Source organism: Pelophylax lessonae, assembly GCF_965119305.1.
Source record: "Pelophylax lessonae genome assembly, chromosome: 7".
Classification (NCBI taxonomy): domain Eukaryota; kingdom Metazoa; phylum Chordata; class Amphibia; order Anura; family Ranidae; genus Pelophylax; species Pelophylax lessonae.
Window position 1 is genome coordinate 92005020 of NC_138774.1, and position 17080 is coordinate 92022099.

Genomic DNA, 17080 nt, shown 5'->3' on the forward strand with positions numbered 1-17080 from the left:
GGAGTTAGGCATTCATTGTTAGTCTATTATTTAAGGTCCATTTAAATCAATATGCCTATCTAAAGCTACTCTGTCCTCAGGATATAAATCCTGTAGCACATTTCCTGCTGAACAAACAGAGTAGTCAACCTTTTAGAGGAAGAAACAAAATAAGGGATAATCTTCAGGTAGGATCAACAGGTAATAAAAATATGTAACAAGGCGACTCGGAAACCCAAAAACAGTTAATGCTAATAAAAGAAAGCATCATACACGCCATTTAAAATGTTGCCCAAAGTTACACCTTAAACTGGGCCTTAACTCAAAAATGAAATTTTGCACCAAAAACAATATGGAACAAAATTCCTGTCCGCTCTCATCCGATCCGATAACGGATGGAAAAATAGGATTTCCATCCGTCCAGATTTCACGGACAGGATCGGATACGGATGGCAACGGGTGTCAGCGGACATGTCTCCGCTGACATCCGCTGCCCCATAGAGCTGCATGGAGGATCCGATCAGATCCGCCTAAAAAACTGACAGGCGGATCTGATCGGATCGCCCGTGTGAAAGAGCCCTTAAGCAGCAAGGGGAAACCCCCAGGTACATGATGTTTGAATGAGAGGGTGTGTATTACCATCTGGTAAACAATTTTTTTGCACTTTCTCCTATTGTTAAAGTGGCTGTTAACCCACTTATTGTTACTACAATCCCCTCTGTTATATAAAAAAAAATGCTGTGCCCCACTGTAGGTTCTCTAAAAAAAAATTAGTCAATAAATACCTTATTTTATAGTGCTGATTGGCAGTCATGTGACTGGCTGCCTCTATCCTCTCCGGGTCCAATATCAAAGTGGGCGGGGCTGAGAATCCCCCATTGACATCAGCCAGGAGGAGGAGAAAGACGGCCGGTCACACTTACATTTATGCTGAGTAAATGCGCTAAAAACAATACTGGCCAGCTAGAGTATCTGCCCGTCCTTTCCGGGTTTACGTGGGTGACGTCAGCACGCCGTGACACAAATTGGGTCACAGCGTGCTGATGTCACAATTGTAACCCGGAAGGATTGGCAGATACACTAGATGGCCGGCTTTTATTGATTTAAGCGCATTTACTCAGCATAAATGTGTCTTTCTTTTAATTAATTAATAATCATTAATTAATTTTAATAAAGTCTACATACGGTTTTACACTATGGAGCCCCCATTGCTTCTCTTTTCACGATGGCTGCCTTATTGATCCGTGGACCTTTGAGTGCGAGACAAGTGCTGTCACAGTAGTGACACATACGGCCTGCTCGTCTCCAGTTGCAGACACCCCTTCAGGTTACTTCTGGGCAATTGAAGTCCTGCTGTCTTTGAATATTAATTTGCCTTTGGTGGTTCTGTAGGCTTTATTACACGTGCTTTCTGGTAAGCAGACTTGCATGTGGTGGCGGATCTGAGCACTTGCAGTGGAGGAATCACACAGCACCTTATTTATTATTAGTATTTATTTTTACTGTGTCACAATTTCTTATTTGGGACTTTTGGATTACCAATATTGATACCATTATTATTTATTCATTTGCACAAACTCTTTTATTTATTTGATCCATTTTGATTATTGTGAACTCATTCATTCATTATTATTATTTGTATAGATTTTGTTATTCTCATTTTATTGGGTGTTTACTCATTCATTAATTATTATCACTTAGCACAGCTTGTACTATACTATTTGTTGCTTGGTGATATCACACTGGAAGCTGCTGCTTTTATTTAATTTTCCACTAGCGCGGTTACACTTTGTAGATTTAAAATTGAACCAGCCACAATGAAAATCTACCGTATCAGAGCTTCAGCTCTTTTGTCCACAGGGTCCTTAAAAGACAGGGAATCTTCCACCAGCAAAAGTGTGGTCTTATTCAGCCTAGAAAACAGAGTCCACCAAAGGTGTAACCGTCAGTTTCTACAGAAGAGACTCCTCAAATGGATATAGTCGAGCAAAACGCTTCGGTATTCCAACCATGCGTTTTGGAGAACCCCACTGACTAGTTGTTAGTTGCCAGAGGACAAGTTGGCAGCCGCAGGCAAGGTCCTGCCCCTCGAATCTCCCAAAGAAGAGGTGCACTCAGCAAGTGCCAACGCGTTAGCGCACGTTAATTGGCGCATTGACGAACGCAGAAGCGACGGGATGCGAATGTTAGTGCACGTGTTAATGTGCGCGGCACATTTCATGACAGTTTAGGCGCCAAATGGGCTATTTAAGCTGGATCTGCTCCCAGGATCAGTGCTGTCTTGTCTACAGCGTTCCATGCCAGTCCTGCTTCCTGTTACCTGCATTTGTTCCTGAAATATTGACCCAGCTTGCCTCCGACTACTCCTGCTCTCTGCCTGCACCAACCCCAGCCTGTTCCTTGACCATTCTTCAGTCTCTCCACTTTTACCTGATCGGACCTCTCTGTGTATGACCCAGCTTGCCTGACTGTTTATCTTCCAGTTTTCCCAGAGGCTTCCAAGTTGCTGCATTGGTCCAACTACTCCCAGGACACCTGCCTCCTTCTGGAACTCCACTCTACCAGCAGTCCTGCAGCCTGCACGTCCACCGGCATTCGTGCGACTCTGCAGTCTTGCGCCTCCTGTTTACCCTATCAGGGGCTCAAAGTCAGAGGTGTAAGAGAGGCCTTCCTCCGCACATTCAGGCTCTACCTACCAGGTACATGACAGCAGGAAAGGGAAAAGCCTTATTCACCTTGGAAGATTTGTGGGTGCCAAATTGCATCGGCGTTTCCGACTCAGCAGCAGCTGAATCCTCCAACTTTAAGGTTTCCCGCACTGATACAATCAGTGCCTCCACCAGCGCTTTTTCATGCGCGGCTGCAGAAGACTCATCCTCACTATTCGAGCACTCAGCGTGCAGGGGCGCAGACCCAGTGGGCTGACACTCGTCCGCGCCGGCCAAAACCACCTCAGAATCTGAGGAAGCAGAGGATACAGGTGAAGGTGGGGGCTTCTAGCCAGGCCTCCTTTGCAGGGCCATATCCACTTTGGCTACTAGTGACTGCAGGGCTGCCGTCATGGCTGCCAGTGCAGACTGAGATTCAGAAGGTCCCGCAGCTTCCAGGAGAGGATCAGGTGGTAAAACAAGCACCCCAGGTTTCATGACCATAAAGGGCTCAGCAAAGAAAAACAATTTTTCTTTTTGGAAAAAAAAAAAAAAAACGGGAGGCCCCTCTCCCCTGTGCACTGCTCTGGCACTACAAGAAGCAGCACACCCGCAGCACTGTATACAGCAAGGAAGGATAGTGTACCCCCACCCAAGCTGGAAAGTGGCAAAAGGATCTGCCACATTGATGGAGGAGGAAACGCTGACCTGACACAAGAAGCCCCCACAGCCTCAGCACTGTCTCAGACTACAGGAAAATGGCCACCAGTGCAAGCCTATGGGGAAACCAAAAACATGGTCGCTGAACTAGAGAAACATGGCCGCCGAACCGGGAATCACAGAGACCATGGAAGAATGGCGGTACCACACGGCGCTGCACGGAACCCTGGACCCCACGGAAAAAATTTACAGACCCCAGGAGGGGACCCCCTAGGGACCCCCCGCAGCACCCAGCTATGGACACCCCTAACAGGGACCGACAGCAGCATTACCAACTGCTCCTCTAGCCCAGCACCATGTAATCCCCCCCCTACCCAATTTCACCCATGCTCCCAAACAGGGGCCGGGGGGAGGGACAGATGAGGGCATCTTAGCGTGGAGCTAGTAGCTGAGTCACGCTCGCAGGCCAGCCTGGGAAGACCGTAAGGATCTAGAATATCCAGTGCGTCGCCCAGTCCGGCTGTTGATTGTAGTTCACACAGGAACAAAAATAATAAAGAAAAAGTAAAAAAAACTGAATTTTTGTAAAATCTTACCTGTAAAATTCCTTTCTCGGAGTCCTCCGACAGTCGCCGCCGCCTCCAAGTCATCACTGTTGGGTATTGACTTCCGCTCCGCAGGAGTAGCTAGGCATATAGACTTAGTCAAAAGACAAAAGGCATTAGCATATACACACCCATGGGGGCTGTCTCATCTGGTCAATACCCCCCTGCAGTGACCACTCCCAACTCAGTTTGGTAGCATAGCAGTAGGTAACAAGAACCCCAAAAGAGGGGCGGGGGCAGCGACTGTCGGAGGACTCAGAGAAAGGAATTTTACAGGTAAGATTTTACAAAAATTCCGTTTTCTCTTACGTCCTCCGACAGTCGCCGCCGCCTCTAAGTCATCACTGTTGGGATGTCCCAAAGCAGTATAGACATGAGGGGTGGGAGACGCAACCGTAGAAAAGGCAACGCAGTACCCACATCAGAGAAAGGAATCTTACATGCACCGTAAGAGAACCAACTGGGCAACAGAAAAAAACAATGCTCAACAGGAGCAACAGCCCAGGAAAGCAAATGCCAATAGCCAGGGACCCAGAAAAAAACTCAAGGGTCCATCATGGCACTGCCGCACTGAGAACCTTGCGGCCAAAGGAGGCATCAGCTGATGCCAGAACGTCTACTTTGTAGAATTTGGAAAATGTGCACCGACGACCAAGTCGCAGCCTTGCACACCTGGGCCACTGAGGCCCTATGCCAATAGGCCCAGGACGCACTCACAGATCTGGTAGAGTGCGCCTTAACAGGGAAGGGTGGAACCCGTTCCTTCAAGGCGTAAGCCTGTTCAATGGTCTGTCTGATCCATTTGGCAATAGTCGCTGCGGATGCAGCCATGCCCTTCCAAGGTCCCTCAGGAAGGACAAAGAGGGAATCCGTTTTACGAAAAGATTCCGTAAACGACAGGTAAACCCTGATCGCCCCGACAACAGCCAAGGAGTGCAGAGCAACCTCCTTAGGATGCTTAGGCTTCGTACAAAGGATCCTCATTAATGTGGAACTCAGAGACCACCTTGGGAAGAAAGGAGGGCTGCGGACGCAAAACCACCTTATCCCGGTGAATCACCAAGTATGGAGAATGGCAAGATAACGCTGCCAGTTCCAACACTCTGCGAGCCGAAGTGATCGCCACCAAAAAGGCAACCTTCTTAGACAGAGGCAACGAGATATCCCGAATGTTTTCGAAGGGAGCACATTGTAACACGGACAGAACCAAGTTCAAGTCCCACGGAGGTAAGGGCTCCTTCCTGGGAGGAGCCAAATTTCGTACACCTTGAATGAAGGTGCGAACCAGAGAATGAGACGCCACAGGGCGTTGGAAAAGAATAGCCAGGGCGGACACCTGGCCCTTGATCGTGGCCAGCGCCAGGCGCTGGTCCACTCCCACCTGGAGAAAAGCCAACACTCTGGACACCGAGTACGAGCGAGGGGAGAACCCCCTGGACTCGCACCAGGCGAAGTAAGCCTTCCAGGTACGGTAATAGATCTTTCCAGAGGAGGTCTTCCTAGCCTTGACAAGAGTAGGGATGACCTCAGAGGAGAGACCCCTGTCCCTCAGGACCTGGGTCTCAACAGCCAGGCCGTTAAAGCCAGCGACTGTAAAGCAGGATGGAAGATCGGACCCTGAGACAGGAGATCTTCCCGCATGGGCAGCCGCCACGGAGGCGCCACTGCTAGATGAACAACGTCGCCGTACCAGGACCGGCGTGGCCAGTCCGGAGCCACCAGAATCACCAGGTGCGGTTCCGAGGCTAACCTGCGGAGGAACCTGGATAGCAACTGAATCGGAGGAAAGGCATACATCAAACGATACTGATGCCAAGGAGCCACCAACGCATTCGAGGCGACTGCCAGAGGATCGCATGTTCTTGCCACGAACCTTTTTGGTTTAGTCGAGATGCAAACAGATCCACGTCCGGGGATCCCCACCTCGCACACAGCATTTGGAAGACCTCTGGGTGCAGGGACCATTCCCCCTGGTCCAGGGTCTGGCGGCTCAGATAGTCGGCCTGCCAATTTTCCACACCCGGAATGTGAACTGCTGAGATCGCCGGGACAGGAGTCTCGGCCCACGATAGAATGTTGGTCACCTCCCGGGCCGCACGAGCACTCCTGGTGCCCCCTTGGTGGTTGATGTAAGCCACAGTGGTAGCATTGTCCGTTTGTACCCGGACAGGATGGCCCTGAAGACGGTCCAACCACTGGAAGAGGCAGAGTTTTATCGCTCGCAATTCCAACACATTGATCGGGAGAGAGGACTCCTCCTCCGACCAAGTGCCCTGGGCCGACAGGTTGCCCAGGACACCACCCCAGCCCGACAGGCTGGCATCCGTTGTGATCACCGTCCAGACTAACGGATGGAAGGACTTGCCTTCCGCCACCGACGGGGACTGGAGCCACCACAGAAGAGCCAATCTGGTCTGACGACTCAAGGAGACACTCAGATCCAGGGACTGAGGCAGTCTGTCCCACCTGGCCAGGACCTCCGCCTGGAGAGCCCGCGTGTTAAACTGAGCAAAGGGTATCGCCTCGAAGGCTGCCACCATCAATCCCAGAGACCTCATACAGGTCCTGAGTGACGAGGACGGGTTGCCCCTGAGGAACCTTATCTCGTCCTGCAAGATCCAGAGCTTGTCCTCCGGCAAGAAAACCTTTACCTGAGCAGAGTCCAGAATCATCCCCAGATAGGGAAGACGAACCTATGGAGACAACGTCGTTTTTCGAACGTTGATGGTCCACCCGAACTCCTGGAGCGTCTGTACCGTGGAGGACAGATCGCGCACTAGGTCCTGGCTGGCACATGCTCTCAGAAGCAGGTCGTCCAGGTAACCCAAGACCGCAATGCCCTGCGTCCTCAGCAGGCCCAGAACCGGCGCCAGCACTTTGGTAAAAACCCTGGGTGCCGAAGCGAGACCGAAAGGTAACGCCACAAACTGGTAGTGGTCGTCTGCGATAGCAAACCGAAGGTACCGCTGATGACCCTCGAAAATGGGGATGTGCAGGTACGCATCCTTCAGATCTATCGAGGCCAGGAATTCTCCTGGGCTCAAGGAGGCCACCACCGAACGGAGAGACTCCATACGGAACTTCCGAACACGCACGAAGCGGTTCAGCGCTTTCAGGTCCAGAATAGGACGCACTTTGCCCTCCTTTCTGGGCACAGTGAACAGATTCGAATAAAACCCCTGAAACCTGTCCCGATGAGGCACAGGGACAATCACCCCCTGAGCCAGAAGGTCTTGCACCGCTTGGTGCAGGTCCTGCAGAAGCCCCAGAGGCAAGTGAAGATTTGAGGGAAAAAATCTGTCCGCCAGCCTGGAAAGGAATTCGATCTTGTACCCCGATCAAATGATTTCCTGAACCCACCTGTCCGATATCCGGAGCAGCCAAGGTTGGAGGAAACCGCGCAAACGTCCCCCCAACCCTGAAATGGGTGAGGGCGCCCCTTCAGGCAGAGGCGGACTGACCCGCCGAGACGGCATTGCCCGACTTCTGCTTACCCGCCCAGGGCTTCTTCTGGCTGCCCTGGGCCTTGAAGGGCTTGCCCTTGGATTGGTTCCGAAAGGCACGAAAGGACCCCTGACCGGATTGAGACGCCGAACACCGCTTGCCTCAAAAAGGACTTGTTCTTCGGGTTCTGGGGCAGCATGAGGCCGCTCCAGCAGACGTTGATGACGAAACGCGTAGGGCGGGTCCATTGCGTCACAGCGTCACTTCCGGTTTGAGACTACACCGCCGTGGAATGCGGAAGCTTCCCGGCGATTGCAACTGATGCGAGGCAGCTACCACGGCTTCTCATAGTGAGTGGATGCTACGTTCTTTTGTCTTCAGTTTATGATTGATACTTCACGAGGCTCCCCCTTTCTTTCTCCCCATATGGACACTCGTCAATCGGTGCTTGGCTGATTGTGGAGGGGGACCTTTGAAGATCCATCTTGCCTAACTTTCGTTTAGGGCAGGTTGTATATACAGCGCGACACCTAGTGGTCACACAGGTGATTGCAGCTGATTGCTCATTTTACTTTATTTCATTTTGGTCTATTCATTCACACGGGATTATTCCCTGATCTCACTCTATTTCACTTTTATGGTTTTTACTGGCATGTTGCACTTTTGTTAGTTACAGTGCCAGGAATATTCACCAATTTTTGATTATTTTATTTCCACAGTGGATTGATTTAATTACTTGTATATCACAATAAAAACACTGTCTATGTTATTTATTTATTGCACTTCAGCACTTTCTGGGTTTCATCTATCACACACCAGGTTAATTTACCTTTTTATTTGTACCCACTTGATACACAGTATATATAATTTTTTAACCCTTACGGTTTTATGGGACACACCCTCTCATTTATCATTGATTATAAGAGATTGCACTTTATTACTATTTAATTATTTATTTGCACAAGGTAGCGCCGTTCACAACCTTTCTCTGCACTTCACATGGTTCTCTTGCCCCCCGTGACGCCCTTTACCAGGGTATCCAATGCCTCGCCAAACAGGCGAGAACCAGCATAGGGAAAATCAGCAACTGTTTTCCGTGAGGACTGGTCAGCCGACCAGTTCTTTAGCCATATCAGTCGCCGGTTAAGCACCGCGACACCAGAGAGGCGTGCCACTAATGGGGCCTCATTCAAGGCCGCATCACACAAATACATGACTCCTTGGTGGATCTGATCCACCATTTCCAGCCGGGCAGGCGGAACACCATCAGACACGAGGTTGCTCCTAAGCATCTTGGTCCAATCAGCCACCGCCTGAGCCACCAAAACGGACGCAAAAACGGGTTTGAGCAAGGAACCCGCCACCGTGTAGGAATGGCGGGCTAGAGACTCCAAACGCCGGTCCGTAGAGTCCCAGAACACCGGAGTATCCTCAGAGGGAACCAAGGTAGCCTTGTTCAACACGGCCACTGTGTGATCCACCTGTGGAGGCACACACCATAGTGATTCCGTAGCCGGTGCGAAAGGATAAAGATATTTGAACCGACTAGGTACCAGGAATGGACGTTTTTACGGTGCGCCACATTTCATTAACAGTGTAATGAAAACTCAGCGGGACAGGGAAAAACCTGCGCCCACTTGCGGGTCCTGTGTGTCCCAAACGAGGACACAACGCCCGGAGGACTGGGCTCATCCTCCAAATGTAAAGTTTCCTTAACAGAAACAATTAACTCATCCATGGTCGCCCCCGGGGAGGAGGTATCAACCCCCTCCACCTCAGCCTCCCCTTCAGACCCCAGTGGGTCCAAGGATGAGCGGGACCTTGAAAAGGGCACGCTCGCAGCAGCAGCCATATCACCATCTGAATCAGAGGAGAGAGACAATCTGGCCCTCTTTTTTACAGCACGTTCAGCCATCAGCATTTCCATATTAGACACTAAGGTCACCACTACAGCAGCCAAATCAGGTCTCAGCGGGGCCACAGGAGAACTGGGAGCCCCCACCAGAGCGGGGGGGGGGGGGAATTTGCTATCCTGAGAATCCATTGCTCAAGGTTACAGAAAAAAACAGTGCAAGAAAATGTGTACTGCCCCTTTAAGATCGCTGCGGAGTGCGCAGCCCACCGCTACAGCTACAGTGACAAAGACCCCCAAAAGGAGAAGAGAAAACGGAGCCAGAAGCGATAATACAAAGGAATATTGAGAGCGATAACCTGCAGAGTGTTGCCACCGATGTCCTGCTGCAGATGAAAAGGAAGTGCTGCTGAAGTAGGCTGAACTTATAGACTGCCAGACTTAGGGAAAATGGCTGCCCCATAGGATTGCATTGGAGGCTCCACCAAAATGGCCGCCGAACATGCGGTCGGACCGATCGTCCTTCTCCCACAAAATGGCGGCGGATGGCGCCAAAACAGCATGCAGTATCGCCCACAGAGAAGCTTAACATGCCTGCCCAAATCAAAGATGGCGGACCGCGCAAATTCACTCCGCTGCGGTCGCCACACAACGTCTGCACCCCCAACAATGCACCGAAGTGACACAGGGAAGGGGACCCCCACACATACAGTATCTGCACAAGCGATCCCCGCAGGGGCCGCATCAGGGAGTCACACAGGCACAGACATGGGGAACACACAGCAACACAGACTGCCACCCCAGACAGAGGCCCCACACAGAAGTACTTACCTGTACCAGATAGCGTGGGATGCCTCTATGAATGGAAAACCGCTGTCCTCATCTGACAGGGAGTGCCGTGAGCCAGGGACATGACACTGCAGCATCGCAGATGTGTCCTGTGAGGTAGCCACCTCACGGCTGCATCCCTGCAGCGAGCAGGGATGGGTCGTTCATAATGCCAGGGCAAACCATAAGCTGAACGCTCGATGGCGGGCTGGGGGTCCATCTGACCCTTCTGCCCTGAAGAACCAGGGCGGTCAGTCCGAATCCCAGCACCGCATGATCCATCTTCATCCGAAGAAACAACTAACAACTAGAAGCTGATAAAATAAACAGCTAGTAAAGTAAGAAAAAACTGACATTTTCAAAGAAAATCAAATAAAAGCTTAGGAAGGCTGAGACTGAAACCCCAGCACAGGGAAGCCTGACTATTCCTGACGCTAGGCAGATTAAAACTGAGTTGGGAGTGGTCACTGCAGGGGGGTATTGACCAGATGGGACAGCCCCCATGGGTGTGTATATGCTAATGCCTTTTGTCTTTTGACTAAGTCTATATGCCTAGCTACTCCTGCGGAGCAGAAGTCGATACCCAACAGTGATGACTTAGAGGCGGCGGTGACTGTCGGAGGATGTAAGAGAAATTCCAATTAAATAGGAAAAAATGCCAGGACCGCAGATCCCAGCAGAGAGCCAGGTCCTTACTCCTGAACTAGGCAGAAAAAACTGGAAGTCCTACAGCAGGAAGTGATGGTATACCCTCTGTGACTGCCCCAGGGGCGTAACCAAAAAGGTTTCCACCTAGTCCTACTCTGAAGAGGGACAGTATAATACTCATGGTCTGAAGAATTGAAGCTGTGTCTGTCAGTGAACGAAAGAGAAATAAGGTATCAGCAGATTTTTTAGAAAACACAAAGCTGGGCACAGCATTTATTATAACAGAGGGGATTGTAGTAACAAAAATAAGTTACGATACCAGCAGGAAGGGGGGTGGGCACTGGTACGAGCTGACAGGCAGGGAGGGGAGGAGGGGGACACCGGAGCACAGGAAGAGAGCAGGGCTGTGGATGACCACAGATGGCATGTAAACTGACCACGGTGTCAGTGCTCAGCAGCCATGATATACCGTGGTCAGTGTACAGAGGGAGGGTATAGCCAGGCAGGATCGGCCAGGTATTTCAGGTGTTACAGGGGGCCAAATTACACAGCACAAGTACTGTGCGGTATAACATGCTTTAAGGGAACAGGATCCAATTTATTTTTTCTAGGTTATCGCTTTAAAAATTTCGCACATTTGCACAAGTTAACCCACACAGAATTCCACTCCTGAGTGGAAAACCGTAAACCTAATTCGGATTCCAATTAAATCATATATGAGTGCAGGTGTGTTGAGGTCATTATATAGTGTTGAAATAAGACCCTTTCCCCTAAGGTTTTTAATACATATATGTACATATATAGTTACGAGGGGCTTAAAGGTTTGAGGTAGTGGGTGTAATAGAAAGTTAGTATTTATTAAAAACTCCAGATACTCCAGGAAGCAATACTTTTCCCATTCATAGAATGTAGGGAAGTAAACAAAGGTAGCGCCAGACCCTATACATGCAAAGATAGAGAGACTGTTTACATATTGTTCTTTATGTATGAAAGTGATCCTGTCTGGAATATTAGAATTCAGTATCTCCAGGGCTATTACTATCCTTTATTGATAGAACAAATATGTAAACAGACACAGTACCAGATCTTTGTCTGCACATGTGCAAGATCTGATGCTGCGTCACTGGAGATTCAGCTGCAAAAAGGAGGAAGAGACAGCCAGCTCATTGTGATGTAAAAAGAAGATAGCAGCATGGACCAGGACCTGAAGAGAAGAGGCTAACATTGGTTATGTTACATAGTTACATAGTAGGTGAGGTTGAATAAAGACAATAGTCCATCCAGTTCAACCTGTGTAGGTGTGTGTGGCTGTAATCATCTCACATACCCCTGAATATTCTGATCCTTGAGATGTAAGTCTAAGAGTCTTTTGAAAGCCACCATACTACCCGCAAAAACCACCTCTTGGGGTAGAGAATTCCACAATCTCGTAGCCCTAACAGTAAAGAACCCCCCACGTTGCCTGAGGTTAAAACGCTTCTCCTCTAATCGCATTGTATGCCCTCGAGTCCTCATGCAATCCCTTCGAATGAACAGCTTTTTTTCTAAGCTGGGATCCCCATTAAGATATTTATAAATTGCTATCATGTCCCCCCTCAGACGTCTCTTCTCCAGGGAGAATAAATCGAGCGATTGTAGACGCTCTTCATAGTCAAGGTCCTCCAATCCCCTAATTAGTTTAGTTGCCCTTCTCTGGACTCTCTCCAGCTCCATCACATCCCTCCTGAGGACTGGCGACCAGAACTGGACAGAATACTCCAGATGCGGTCGGACCAGAGTTTTATAAAGTGGAAGGATTATAGTCTTATCTCTGGAATACATCCCTTTCTTTATGCATGCTAATATTCTGCTGGCTTTGGCAACTGCCGCTTGACATTGCATGCTGTTGCCTAATCTATCATCAACCAAGACTCCCAGATCCTTCTCCATGTTTGATTCCCCCAAGGGCTCCCCTCCTAAAGTGTATTGTGTTTTTATGTTTTTAGTCCCCAAGTGCAAAACCTTACACTTCTCCACGTTAAACATCATTTGCCATGTCGTTGCCCACTCTGTAATTTTGTCCAGGTCATTCTGTAGGATATCTGCTTCATGCTGTGCAGTTATTGCCCTGGCCAATTTTGTGTCGTCTGCAAAAACTGATATCGAACTACTGATCCCGACCTCAATGTTGTTTATGAATAAATTGAACAAGGTTGGTCCCAGGACTGAGCCCTGGGGCACCCCGCTTACAACCTCAGACCAGTCTGAGTATGCGCTGTTTATTACCACCCTTTGGACACGCCCTTTAAGCCAATTCCGTATCCAAGAGCAAACCCTGCTGTCGATACCTGCAGACCTTATTTTATAAATTAAGCGCTTGTGGGGAACTGTATCAAACGCCTTAGCGAAATCCAAGTACACCACATCCACTGGTCTGCCCCTATCTAGCTCACAGCTCACCTCCTCGTAGAATGTTAAGAGATTGGTTTGACAAGCACGCCCATTTGTAAACCCGTGCTGATTACTGCTGATGATGTTGTTGTCTTTAGCAAACTCTACGATATAGTCCCTTATCATCCCCTCCAGAAGTTTACATACTATTGATGTCAAACTGACAGGCCTATAATTTCCCGGGATATGCCTCTGGCCCTTTTTGAATATCGGAATCACGTTAGCTTTCCTCCAATCCCCTGGTACATCTCCTGTCCTAATACTGTCAGCAAAGATCAGGAACAGTGGTCTGGATATAACTTTACCGAGTTCCTTGAGTACTCTCGGATGTACGCCATCCGGGCCTGGTGATTTGTTTGTGTTAAGTTTATCCAGCCTTTCCCTGATTTCACCCTCTGTTAGCCATAGTGGCAAGTCCTGTGTATTACTACTAACCATACAGTCATGGTCAGTGTACCCCTCCGTTTCCTGTGTAAAGACTGACGAGTAAAAAGCATTCAGCACGGTTGCTTTTTCAGTGTCCTCTGTAACCATCCCCCCATCATCGCTAATTATGTGTGCAATATGCTCTGCCCTAGTTTTTTTGCTTTTGATATACTTAAAGAATTTCTTTGGGTTTTTTTTACTATCCTCCGCTATTTGTCTCTCAAAGTTGATTTTAGCCATCTTGATTTCTTGTTTACTTTTCTTATTTGCCTCCTTGTATTGCTCGAAAGCCGATACTGTGCCCTCTGATTTATACTTCTTGAAGGCCAATTTTTTTCCACTAATACGTTTTTTGACGCTACGGTTTAGCCAGCCAGGTTTGGCTTTGTCTCTTCTAAATTTATTTCCCATAGGAATGCACTGCAAGATGCCTTTGCCTAATATGTTCCTAAAGCATTCCTCCTCTGTGGTCAGGGATCCCAGGGTTTGGTCCCAGTTTACCCTTTCCATCAATGAGTACAATTTTGGAAAGTTTGCCCTTCTGAAGTTTAGGGTTCTTATGTTCCCCACTTGCCTTGTTATATTGTTATTTATACTAAATGTGATCATCCTGTGATCGCTAGAGCCCAGGTTGTCCTGGACTCCTACCTCTGAGATTATGTCTGGGTCATTCGTGATCAATAGATCCAGGACTGCATTTTCTCTAGTCGGAGAGTCCACCAACTGTGACATGTAATTATCCAGTAAGGTTTCCGTGAATAGGCGGGCCTTCTGTGAGTGTGTAGTCCCCTCATCCCAGTCAATGTCGGAATAATTGAAGTCCCCTAATATGATGACTGATCCCAATTTTGCCACTTTACTCATTAGTGCTAAGAATTCCAGCTCTACCTCCTCCCCTTGGTTAGGTGGCCTATATCAAACCCCCACAATTACTTTCCCCTTTTCTCCTTCCCTATGGAGTTCAACCCACACAGATTCTAAATCCATGCTCATCCCATCCATAATATCACTCCTTTCTATCACCTTTATATTGTTCTTGACATAGAGACATACCCCTCCCCCTCTTTTTCCTACCCTGTCCTTCCGGTACACCGAATACCCTTGGATATTGGCCAGCCAGTCATGTGAGGGGTCGAACCAAGTCTCTGTTATTCCCACAAGGTCTATTTCCTCCTCATGTACTAATATTTCCAACTCATCCATTTTATTAGCTAGGCTCCTGGCATTAGCATATACCCCTCTTAGTTTTACGGAAGTTAAGCGCAATTGGCGGTTATGTTTATTCCGGTTTGGTCTGAGATTTTCCCGCACAGACCTGCCAACTGACATTGTGGACCTACTGTCGCTGCTGACCCTACAGCTGCCTTCAGTCCTCTGCTCCCTCCTGACTGACTCTACTTCTGAGCCCTCCCCCCCGTCTCCTAGTTTAAAAGCCCCTCCAACTTGGTGGCCATCTTTCTCCCCAAAAGAGCTGTACCGTCCCCATTAAGGTGCAGCCCATCCTTACTAAAGAGCCGGTAGCCGACTGAGAAGTCAGCCCAGTTCTCCAGGAACCCAAACCCCTCCTTCCTACACCAGTTCCTCAGCCACTTGTTAAGTTCCCTAATCTCCTTCTGCCTCTCCTGTGTGGCTCGAGGTACAGGCAGTATTTCAGAGAAAACCACCTTGGAGGTCCTTTTCCTCAATCTATTACCCAAGTCCCTGAAATCGTTCTTAAGGATCCTCCACCTACCTTTAACTTTGTCATTAGTGCCCACATGCACCATGACCGCTGGGTCATCCCCAGCCCCGCACAACAATCTGTCTGCCAGATCTGCGATATGCCGAACGCGGGCGCCCGGTAAACAACAAACTGTTCGGTTCACGAGATCTTTTTTACAGATTGCCCTCTCTGTCCTCTTGATAATTGAGTCCCCCACTACCACAACCTTTCTAACCTTTCCTGAGTTACGGCCCCCCTTCTTCCTGGAGCCGTCCCTCCCCTGGCAGCTGGGGGAGGGTGCATGCTCCAGCTCTGCCACCCCTGAGTTGATATCCCCCTCAACCTGCAACTCGGCAAATTTGTTAGGGTGTACCAACTCAGGATTGGCCTCCCTGGCACTCATCCCTCTACCATTCCTAACAGTCACCCAGCTGCGTACCTCTGCTGCTTGCGTCTCCTCTATTCCTCCCTCCTCTATGCTGGCCCCTGCCAGCGCCTGATAGGTAATGTCCAAGCTCCTTTCCAGGTTGTTGATGCCATGCAGTGTTGCCACTGTGTTCTGTAGGTCCAGGATCTGGTCTACCAGAGCAACAAGTCGCTCACATCTTGCACAGCAGTATTCACCCTCGATTGGTTCATCAAGGAACGCATACATGCAGCAAGAAGTGCATTGAGTGGCATCCGCAATCCTGTCGGACATTATTACCCACTACTCTATGGGGATATATTAACGACCTGCTCTTCCTTACCTACACTACCTCTGTCTCCCCTGGTACTAAACCTGGGGTCCTCACCAGTCGCTAATATACTAACCAGTCACTAAGATACTCACCAGTCGCAAAGATCCAACAGACGCAAAGATACTCACCAGTCGCAAGATACTCACCAGTCGCAAGATACTCACCAGTCGCAAGATACTCACCAGTCGCAAGATACTCACCAGTCGCAAGATACTCACCAGTCGCAAGATACTCACCAGTCGCAAGATACTCACCAGTCGCAAAGATGCTCACCAGTCGCAAAGATGCTCACCAGTCGCAAAGATGCTCACCAGTCGCAAAGATGCTCACCAGTCGCAAAGATGCTCACCAGTCGCAAAGATGCTCACCAGTCGCAAAGATACTCACCAGTCGCAAGATGCTCACCAGTCGCAAGATACTTACCAGTCGCAAAGATTCTCACCAGTCGCAAAGATACTTACCAGTCGCAAAGATGCTCACCAGTCGCAAGATGCTCACCAGTCGCTAAGATACTCACCCACCAGTCGCAAGATACTTACCAGTCACAAAGATCCACACCAGTCGCAAGATACTCAGCACCGTTGGTCAGTCGCAGAGCACCTCTCAGTCTATAGTAGCCCCTTAGTAACCTGTATTGCTTGTAGTGTTTGTACTTGTATGTAGTTTGTACTTGTAGTCCCCCCTACCAGGAGATCAGATCAGATTGTTTCCAACTTACGTCCCTTGGTCTCAGTCTGGTCCCGGTCCTTGTCTCCGCCGCTGCTGCTGCTCTGTACCCCGCACCGGTTCCCTGGTCCGAGGCTCCGAGCTCCTGTCTCCTGCCCCCGGCTGTCCCCCGCACTGGTTCCCTGGTCCGAGGCTCCGAGCTCCTGTCTCCTGCCCCCGGCTGTCCCCCTCACTGGTTCCCTGGTCCGAGGCTCCGAGCTCCTGCCTCCGGCTTCCTAGTGCGGCTTCCCCAGCTCTCCTCCGCACGTGCAGCTCCTCCTCCTCCTCCACACACACACACAGCTCTCCTCGCTGTGTGTCGTTTCCGGTTTGCAGTTCCTTCCTCTGCACACCAAGTGTCAGAAAGTCTGAAAGTCTGTTGGGCTTGTAAGTATATTATTACAGCATAACAA

General features: G+C 49.4%; 1 protein-coding gene across 1 annotated transcript in view; it reads right to left on the reverse strand.

Annotated features, from left to right (window-relative positions):
- DHX16 (DEAH-box helicase 16) overlaps positions 1-17080 on the reverse strand; it is an 81534-nt gene that overhangs the window by 26172 nt on the left and 38282 nt on the right. The gene's annotated exons all lie outside the window — the stretch shown is intronic.